Source organism: Phalaenopsis equestris, unplaced genomic scaffold (assembly GCF_001263595.1).
Source record: "Phalaenopsis equestris unplaced genomic scaffold, ASM126359v1 Scaffold000359, whole genome shotgun sequence".
NCBI lineage: Eukaryota > Viridiplantae > Streptophyta > Magnoliopsida > Asparagales > Orchidaceae > Phalaenopsis > Phalaenopsis equestris.
In genome coordinates, this window is record NW_018164801.1 from 61511 (window position 1) to 72726 (window position 11216).

The 11216-nt window shown below is 32.5% G+C and overlaps 1 protein-coding gene across 1 annotated transcript in view; it reads left to right on the plus strand.

Annotated features, from left to right (window-relative positions):
- Positions 1-2824: 2824 nt before the first annotated feature.
- The window catches only part of LOC110026257 (V-type proton ATPase subunit G1), a 20264-nt gene continuing 11872 nt past the window's right edge, over positions 2825-11216 (plus strand). Inside the window, exons 1-2 of the mRNA XM_020727133.1 lie at positions 2825-2986; positions 3078-3142. The gene's annotated coding sequence lies outside the window, so the exon portion shown is untranslated. The remainder of the gene's footprint in view (positions 2987-3077; positions 3143-11216) is intronic.

The following is an 11216-nucleotide window of genomic DNA, read 5'->3' on the forward strand; positions in this document are numbered from 1 at the left end:
GGTAATTACAAATGTTTAATTTATTCAATTATTGTGAAAGCTTATCTTTCGTTGTAGACTGAATAGATTTTGTTTGTTGTTTTTTTTTCTTTTTTTGCAGATGTTAAAGACGATAAAAACTGAAACAGTAACATTTATTAAGTACATTACAAAGGAAATAATTAAAGATAATGAACTCATTTAATTTCCTATAATTGATCGTCAACATTAAATTTTGTTAGTATAGGAGTTGAAAGGAAGAAAATGTAAAATATATGACTCACTGCATAACCCAATGCATAAAACGGTTGTTGTACAACTTGTAATTACATTTGACACAATCTACATATTGAATTCAATATTTTTTATTGTAAACAATACTACTTGATCGAAACAATAAGAATGACTCACTCCTTGACTACATTTACAGGTCAAACATTTTGCGAAAGATACCGAACAAGCATTCCAATCCAACATAAAAAAAATGGCCAATATCATCTCCTCAAAATGTTCCTACCCAAAGTAATAGCCACGACGGCGACATGTTTGCATGTATGTATATGAAAGCCTTAGTACACGTTGACACACTTGAATGGAAAGATCACTTAAACTCCCAAGATCTTATGGTAAAATTTAGAGCTTAGTTCACCCATCCAATTTGCATGTGGGCTCGCCAAACATCTTAAATATTTCGCCTGAAAGAGATTGAATATATTAAGGAAGAACTATGCTTTGTAATTTTATTGAAGACATGTTTATTGAACTGTGTTTTGTATAGAATAAGAGTTATAATGTTGAACTGTGCTTTGTAATTTTATTAAGAGTTTTGTTATCGAAGGCATGTTTATTGAACTGTGTTTTGTATAGAGTAAGAGTTATAATGTTGAACTGTGATTTGTAATTTTATTAAGAGTTTTGTAATTTTCACTATTCAATGCAGCTTATCATATGATATGTAAGTTGAAAGAGCAAATACGAATAAAATTTCGGGTCGGGTAGGCCCAATAGTGTGCATTTTCTTTTTTATTTTTGGAGATTTGAGTGTGAGTTCTTGAAGACATGTGTCTGCATATCAGTGAACTCCGAATGATTCTCTATGTTAGAAGTCCTGATAGAATAATTTCCCTCGGGCAGAGAGGGGAATAGGAACAGAGTTGTTTTAATTTACTTTTAATTAACTTAGTTTTATTTTTTACATGATTGTAATTAATAAATAATTTATATGTTGTCAAATTAATTATGATTATAAAAATTTATATACAATTATTTAATTTTTAGTTAATAAATAAAAATAAATTTCAAATTTTAAACTATTTGATAACATTTTAAACAAATTTAATATATTTAATTAAGAATTATTTAATGTTAATTTATGATTAATAAGAATTTGTTTAAAATAAGTATTACTTTTAATCACTAATTATTATTTAATTTAAATGCCCTTTTTTATGCATTTCGAAGCTTTTATTCATTTATATATTTTTATTTAATATTTATCCTGGGATGTTCACAAAATCCTATTAAACTTTTTTGAAGTTGCCAAACAATTTCTCATAAATTATTATAATTTACTTACATTAGGATTTAATCATCCTAGGATTTGATAAATCCGTATTTATAAGATTTGAAAAATTCTATTTAAACTAAATTCTACTTGCAATAAAATAACCGTTTGAGGAGGGTGGTGAATTAGGAACTATGACGAGGGTTCCAAATATAATTAATAAAATTATAAATGTTAATTATATTGTATTTATAGATCTAACATCTTCATTTCTATCGCTAGAATCTTTCATTCCACCTCCAGATGATCTAACATCTATATATGTGCATCCACAAACATGTATATACAAACATGTATATACATACATCTATAGATAAATACATATATATACATACATATACAAACATGCATACATATACAAACATGCATACATATCCAATTATGTGGGATTAACTTTTCATTGCAGATCAAAGGTATGCAACACCAACTTAATGGTTTTTTCGGTTAACAACTTGTGAAGCGTTAATCCCCAATTCTTTTTCAAATTCAAAACTATCTCTTATAGGTTTTGAAGCGAAGAAAGCTATTGGCTAGTGTTTTTCAAATTCTTTCTTTTGCATTTTTTATTTCAATACAAATTCTCTCATCACTAATGCTTTCTTTTTTGTATTTGTTATAGAAAAAATGAGCTCAAAGTTTCCAGGGAACTCCGGGGTAGCATGTGTTGCTCACATCGCACCAATTACATAGTTACGGTCGGCGATTCTACAGGTGCCTACGTGCCCACGATGGGCAAACAGTCCGGACATGTGTTAGTTCTTCAGGTGGGCAGACATTCCAACCTATTTCACTGCCCATAGCGATCGGTGCTCGACATTAACCCAACCAGACAGCGTTGCTAAGGGTCCAACGACATCCCAACCAGAGACCGTTGCTCCAGACATACCCCTACTACATTTCAAAATGAATATTATTATAATTTTAGTTATAATTTTGTTATATTTTTTGTTTTTTAATATGTTTGTGGATAGTCACACTTGAGTCAGAAGTCTATCTTTACTTTCTTTGAACTGTTATGTAGTGTTTTTTGAATTTTAGTATATTGAACATTACTGTTATAAACAGCTCCACTGTGCGTGGCCGAAATGACCCAAATGCCTGTATGCAAATGATCAGGTTCGTGATATATTTAATCCCGTGATTTTTCCTTATAACTTTGAAATTAAGAGTTTATATTTGAAAATATTTTTTTTGTTAACAAAAAAAAAAAAAAAGGTAAAAAATGTAAAACTGGATATTATATTATTTTAAACACATCGTGCAAATAACTGGAACCGCAAGTGACTCGAAATCAGTTGCTTCGGAAAGCTCAATCAAACAGGCTTATCGGGATAAGGTCGCCCGCGGTATGAAACTCGCGGGCCACGTTCCCTTCGGATTACTTCGCTGCCCTTTCGCGTTTCTGCCCTAAGCTGCTTCGGCTTCTTCGGCGATCTCCCGGAGGTAACGCATCTTCCCTTTTTTTTTTTCCGTTTCTTCTCCATTTTCTGGCCGCGCTCCCTTTCTTACGGACCCCTGCCCTCCCTCGATCCAGCCCTAACAGCTTCTTCGGCTTCTTCGGCTTCTTCGGCTTCTTCGGCTTCTTCGGCGACCTTCCAGGTAAACGCATCTTCCTATTTTTTTATTCGTTTCTTCTCGGCAATGAAACATGCTAGTAATTTAAAATAACAGACTCGGTAATTTCAAAAAATATTACCTGGTCGTCATGAAGATTAGCTAATTGATTTGCTTGATTCTCCACATTAGCAATACCATTCTCCAGAGAAATAAACCGAGGTAAAGGCCTTCTCGAACATTTGGTCTTCAAGAACTGCACCACTGACTGCAGAAACCTGCATACTTGTGAATAAATTTGTAAATTCTTCCTCACAAATGTCAAGTTCATATATTTTCTTCTGCAGTTCAGAAGAAAGATATTGTTCCCTCAAGTATGATGCTACCTGTAAATCTATTGGGGTCAATTCTTCTATTTGTTTCATAAGTTTAACTTGTCAATTTCTACTTCTATTACTCCTAAGGTGTTGATGCGTGTAATCCAATGGGGAGAAATTTGCATACATGCCTCGTTTGACTCAACTGTTAATGACCATGTGTCATTGGTAGACAATATGCACTTGTATATGCAATTTGATGGGACAACGGTTAATCTGAGCCTCAAATCTGTCATTTTCCTTCAGCTTTTCAAATTATTGGAGAAAAGCAATTGGGACCTTTGTTTGCAATATTGCTGAAGCTGTAACCTGTTTAGTTTCATTTTATTTCTATGTAAATTGGATTTGAATGATGCTTAGACTTACAAATGATGCAAAGCAATTGGGAAATCACTGCATCATCACGTTAACAATGCAGTACATATCAACGGATCTGCTTTGATGATGGAGCAGTGAAGAAATTAACAAATGAAGAAATTAACAAATGAAATTAACAAATGCATGTAGCTTCTTGATTTAATAATCCCATACAACAAATGCGTGTTGCTTCTTGATGCCGTAATATGAGCTGTTTTTTTTTATATGCTGAATGCGAAGCATTCATTGCTTAAGCTTAGTTTATAACTTCCTCTATCACCATTTTTTATCTTGCTGTTAATACCTCGGATAAGAACTGTGCAAATGCATAAGAATTGTGTGGCAAGCTCTGGCATAGTGATGTTGCAACATTTAAGTGGTTTTGGTTATTCTTTTTATAAAGTTAATCGATTTCGGATATAGGATCACTTGAGAAAGAAGGAATGCTACGTCTTTTAATTTATAGCTGTGAAGCATCATATAGGAAATTGGATAGTTGCATCACGAACTGTAAATGCATAAGAATTGTGTGATTTTGATTCAGATAAGAACAGTGTAATTGCATAAACTTTTATGAAATGTTGAAGTTGGAGCCAACTTTGTCCAAGCCAAACGGTTTGGATAGAAATTTGTTTGTAGAAGTCTTTCTAGCTACTCAACATGTCACCAATAATACTTTTGATTATACTAGCAGTCATTATTCAAATTTCTGTCTTTCTCCCTCTCTCAAGAGAAATATAATCGCTCATTACCATGCTGTCAATTGACAACCACTATCTCTCATGTAAGATAGCTGAAAGAAGGATTCACTCATTGCCATGCACCCATTAAAGTATTTGTTTGAAGTTGTTGTATTCAAGTATTTTTATAAGGAAATAATAGTTATGTTTTCCTTTTTTATAATAGTTAATACTAATATATCCTTACCATGCATATAGAAGGTGGTATGTATGTAAAAATATGCATCGATGATTTTTTAGTTTGCTCAAACCATTGCCTTTACATATATACCATCCGATTCCTACATATTTACACATCTAACACATAAATGTGATGTTGGGCTGATTATTTAAGTTGAAAGAAAGATTGACTTAATATGATTGCAAATCTTCCAAAAAAAGAACAAAGTGTGACAGAATTATAATAAGAATACATTTATTCAATCAACAGACATACTACTGAATGAAAATTATAAGAGTAATTGCAGAAACTTAAGCCAAAAACATGAAATTTATTAATAATAAGGTTCCAATATACAGTACTGATTACAACATCTTTAGATCAAGCTTGTTCAATACAATTCTGACTTCAACAGAAAAACCCAGATGACCATCCCCTATTGATAAGGATTGAGTTGAACTCATTCTTTCAGTGATAGAATACATATGAAGAACAATAGTTGTACAAAAATATTAGATAATTAATTTCCCTCTAGATTATATAATCTTTAAAAGGCATTTATATACACACCACACAATTTCATTCTGTTTATTTTTCCATCTGTAAGTAAATGACAAAGGGAAGAATAGAGTTTTATTTGCAACAACTTGTATCATCATTTTTATTTTCTTGGTCTCACAAGCATCAGGTTCCATTCCAATGGATGTAGATATTAAATTGCATTCCTAGATTCCATTAAAATTATTTGCGTCTTGTAATATATCCAGTGATTTCTTGAATTTATCACAGATTGTTTAATATATAGGTTGTGCTGCATTTATTTCATTTATCTTTATTAGCGTGAATGCTTCACAAGATATTCTTATGATTGTAGGGAAGTAGATATTTTAATGCATGCCATAGAATTAGCATGTAGTAGTTATTTTCCTGGTATATCTTGCACGGAAGTGTGTGTTAACATAGTAATCTATTTATAAATTTTTTCTCTTAGCCATAGAACTTAGCAACTGCTTTCCTTTTTTTGATTTAACTAACTTCAGTTTAAAGGTCCTAACAAATTTCATGCCTCTATTCCCATCAGCTTCAGTTGCAACGATTCATGTCTACTGGATGCTGGCATAGGCAGTTGCTAAGTTCTGGCTTGTAGTTTGTAGATATCTACACATATAATCCCTTAAAACGTGTGTGCAAGGTGGAGTTAGACATGTAGTTGAATATTTTTTTTTTGGAATATTTATACCCAAAATGGTCTATTTATGATAGTTTAATCAAGTGTAGAAAATGAACTGATAATATTGGTAAATAAAATTTAGCATTGAAGGATAAGTAGAATATTGATAGACCAAAAGTAAGAAGATTAAAATTTGTACAAAAATATTTATTTAGAATTAGTTTATTATCTCATACCAAAATAAATGGTGTAAATCTTCCAGTTTTATATTCTTATATCAAATTGAATTGGGTATCACAACTTGAGAACGTCGCTTCTGTTTCAACTGTTTTCCAACCGGAAAATGTTGCTACTTGCTCGGGGTTCTGCCGTGTCACATCTGGCCAACGTCCCTCGTGACATGCTTCTACATTGTAAAATGAACATTGTCATTTTTTTACTTGTAATTTTAACATGTTATGTTTTTTTAAAATTTTCATGATACTCACTATTAAGTGAAGTGTATATCCTTTTTATAATGTTATAAAGAGGTTTTATTGGTTCTAAAATATCTAATGCGTAGACATTGCTATTTTGTTGAGAAAATTACAACTTCTGATTGCCAGATTGTTCATTTACTTTAAAAAATCTGCAAATCAGCTGTTTTCAAAACACATAAACCAATCAGTTAAACATCTTATTCAAAGCAGGAACATAATGATCATTTATACAAAATTAGCTGTTTTCCAAACACACAAACCAAACAGTCAAACAACTTATTTGGATCACTTGTTGTTCAGCAACTTATCAGGATAAACAACTTATCTGGATAAGCCTTGTTAGATTATCGACCAAGACATCGTGAACATACTGAAGGCTGATGTAGGATCTATCAAACATTGACCTCATGATAGATTCATCATCGTTCGATGAACTGTATTCAACCAAAATAGAAGGTATCATTCTTGTTATAACATGAGTTAACTGTAAATGTGTGTCAACCATTTCTTAAATTTCCTCCGAAAAAGTCCCCCTAAAAAATGTTGCATTGCTGAATTAAAATTGATGCAATTAGAAATCAGTGTAGAATTAAACTTAATGCAAAGCAAATAAATATAAATAAATGTATTTGATAACCTGCATTTTGTCAGTAAGTAGAAGAGTCATACATCAAAGTACTTAATCGACAAAACAAATTTATGATTCATGCGGGAATAACCGTTAACAATTTTTTGCATAGCTACAACTGTAGTTAATCAACATAAAAAAATGAAATCCAATTGTGCTTTGATGCAACTTATCTAAGACAAATTATATTAAAAAATGAATTCCTATGGTTGTGTTTTCTTCTTACTATTTCTGAATCCCGTTGGAAGTGTGCTAAAAAGATTTGGACTATAACAACTAAACATGGTAGGTTAAAGTTCATAAAACATGAGAACTAGTCAAAAGAAAAAGAATGTCGTGACGCTTGGCCAAACATTCAATGGTGGTGAATGGAGAGTGACGCTCATACCGTTGTTGAAGTTGTTCTGCGTTTTTGTTAACTGTATGAAGCAACACTTTCAGGTTCGGTATATCTCATCATCTTTTAGTAGGTTGTTTGTTAAGATGGACTCTCGGGTTTGATTGTTTGGTACCGCTCGATTGATCGAATACTTCTCGCATGCTGACATCGTGTCTAATTGAAAGTATGGTTCTGAGTCTGTTACATGCAATTCATTTATGTAGCTTACTCCATTTATGGCCATAAATTTATTATCCGGCCTAATAACTTTCACTTCTTTCATCTCCTCCAGAGAGGAGTCGGGTTTGGAACTAATGACTCCAACACCGATTGCAATATTTTCAGAACAAATTCTTTAGAAAATATCATACCGATGAAAAATATTCATCCGATAGAGTTTCAACTTTGTGTCAACCTACAAATTTTTTTTTCAAAACACTTACTATAAATTTGATTAATTTCAATTGTGCAACTGATATGATATCTCACCTTTATAGTTTATTTCCATATTTCATTAGTTGTTATTGGTAGGTGCATATCTTCAACCCAACCCCAGCCACTGCAGTTAGATGATTGATACACCGCTCCAAAATCTACTTTCATATTTTTGAAGCCAGTCATAACCATTGGTTTAGTATAAGTGGTGTCTAATAGCCTGAATAATGCTTCGACAGCGTCAACCCAAGAATCTCCCCTCATTTTGCCTTTTATGATATGTTCACGTTGGAATTGTTCGAGCAACAACTCCACAAGAACATTTTTGTGTTCTTGAGTCCATTTTGGCAATCTAGTGGCACTTTTTTGTTTTCTGGTATGGATGGAAATTTTCTGATCAGGCTATGGGTTTGAACCGGGGCCACCACATATCGACTTTTGTTTTAGAAATTTCTTCATCACTACAGAATGTTTAACATTAAACAAATTATTTTCAAAGAAAAAAACATTTGTATGATCATTTTAAGTCTATAGATTAGTGATGAAGTAATACCAATATTTTGTTTGTTTTCTCTTATTTGTTAAGCGTATCTGAGATATTGTATGTAACTGACATTTGACGATTCATGATCTCTTAAAATATCATTTTTCATATTTGCATGGTTTAGTTTTTTATGAACAATTGTATTGTTACATTTATCATTTGTTGTCATTGCTCACAACCTCTTCAGAGTTACTCATATTCAGTTAGTCCTAACTTTTTTAAAAAATATCACTAAGGTCATTAAGGTATAAACATATATTTTCAATGATCTTATACTTCAATTTGCAAGCCAAGAACAATAAAATTAATTAAGTCTTTAAGGTAAAGTTTTAAACAATACTAAACTAATTTCAAAAAGTCAAATACATCAAGAGAAGGAAGCATCATCATCTCGCTATTAAAATAATTTTAAGAGAAAAAAAAGAGATACTTACACAAAGCACTAAACTAATACAAATTATTTCCTTGATTTGACTCAATATGATTGGTATGATTCCCCATGCTATGATGCTATTTGCTTTATGCAGGTTTAACTAAATAGTTTGCTAATGCAACTTTTCAAACAAAAAGAACACACATATAAAGTGATATATTTCAACACAAATTATTAATATCATAAAGATATATTTTAAAACAAAATTAGTGGAATGGCACCAGGATTCACCCCGCCACTTTTTTATTTTTCACTTTTATAGACCCTCAGCCGAATCGACTGACTGCTAACCCCTATCCATATTGTTGGCTTGGCCTCCTTCTCTCGTTTGCAAGACTTCTGTCTTCTTCCCCGATCTTTTGAGCTGCGAGGGAAGATTTTTGTCCTCCCTTCTGTCGTTCGGGCTGTGAGGATCTTTTCCTCCTTCGGTTTTGTAAGCCAGTAAGGCTCTTCTTCTTCCTCCGATCATTGGAGCTGCAAGGTTTCTTTCTTCTCCGATCAAACCGCAAGAAACCACAATACCTGGTAAACCCGAAGCCATATTTCCTTATTCTATTAAACATAATTGTTCACAGATCCTTTTATACATCTCTAATGTGTGTGAATCGCATGCGTTAGGGTTTGGATTGCTGTGGGTTCGGATCCTTAATCCTTTACTTTGGCTTTCTTGATTTATATTTTGTGGATGATTTTTTTTACTTTGAGTGTTTGAATCACAGCATATCTTCTCATTAATTGATTTAGAAGATGCTAGCTTTTCTTTTAGATTACTCTTTAGAGTCATCAAGCATGGTGTTCTTGGTCTCTTTCAATAATTGTAAATTACAATTCATTGAAATTAATGCTAGAGGGTGTTCAATCAGGACCATTTATGATCAGCTTGAATTTCATCTTTCAGTTTTCTAGGGCTTGAAATGCATGTTTTGAATTATATGTTTCAAATGATATTTATGTTTAGAAAGAATGCTTTGATGCCTATTTGTGATTTATGTGATCATATCAAAATGCACGAATCTGATTTGGGAAAGGATTGTGAAAGATTTTTGGTTCTAGCCATTCATGACTGGGATTCGGTTGAAATGGTTTGTAACCATCTAAAATTTGCAAGATCTGTTAAAAGACATTTGTTTGATATCTATATGTGCATATTTTTCATCTATTGCAATTTTATTTTCCCTTAAACCTTGTTAAAATTCTATTGAGAACCTGTCAACTGGACAATCCCTTACATTTGTTTGAATGTTAAGGAAATTTTGCCCATATATAATCCTATAATTTTGGTGTTCAAAATCTGGTACGAGAACAACACATTAAATTTTTTTAGAACTTGTTCAAATACTCTTGTATTTTCTCAAGGAAATTGCCAATGATCCTTCATCTTACGTGTACAAATGATTGCTACCTTGTGCTACTGTCATTTCAACATTTGGGAAATTTAGATGCATATCATACAATTTCTCTGAGTTTACATATCAAACAACTAGACTTCATTATCTTTTTACATACATACCACTTTACTTATGCATGGGAAGTTATATTTGTAGTATCTTTGACATGGTATGAAAATTTAGGTGGTGGTGATGTGAATAACAAAGTTTTGGCCTTGTGCGAATATGTAGGAATTAAGGTGCTTGATTGTATTGTTTGGTGTATTTCTAGGCATCTTTGAGCTTCTTCTTGTTGTTGATGGCTCACGTGAGCATGTTCAGGAATTCCTTAATTATTTCAGCTATGCATTATGGTGTGTTTTACTTGAGTCTGGTTTGCATACTTTTAACGCTGGAAAGCTAGCTGTCTGTTTGTTTTTACAGTTTAAAAGCAGCTGTTTGGCAGCTATTTCTGGATAAATGACCATTCTGCCCCTATGCGGTAATGCTGTTTAAAACAGAACTGTCATAGCATAATGCTTAATACTTGAGAAGCAAAAAAATTACTTCAAAATAGTATAAAAAATAAGATAAAGACATCACATAACAGTGCGTACCAAATATACCAAATTACATTTTTTTGTTAGATCTTCATGCAAACCACCCAAATGATGTGTATTCACATAATGATCATGCCACAACCAATATAGACCCTAACTTAAAAATATTCAACATCAGATTGTTGTTATCCCCAGGCAAGAATGAATTTTTTTTTTCTTGCAGCTAGCCAAACCAAAAATCGGGCCACCAAAGAACTGTAGCATTCACATCCAATCCACACATCCATACCACCTAACAAACATTTTCAAATCTAATATCACAAATCCAACAAACAAGGTGTTCACATATATTGCAGAAAATGTGTTTACCGCAAGCTAACAGAGGAGAAAGATGATGAGAAATAGGTAGCGTGAGAAACGCGGGAGAAGATTTGACAAACCAGGTGGCATGAGTAGCTTGGGAGAAGAGGAAGAGGGGGGAAGGTGGGG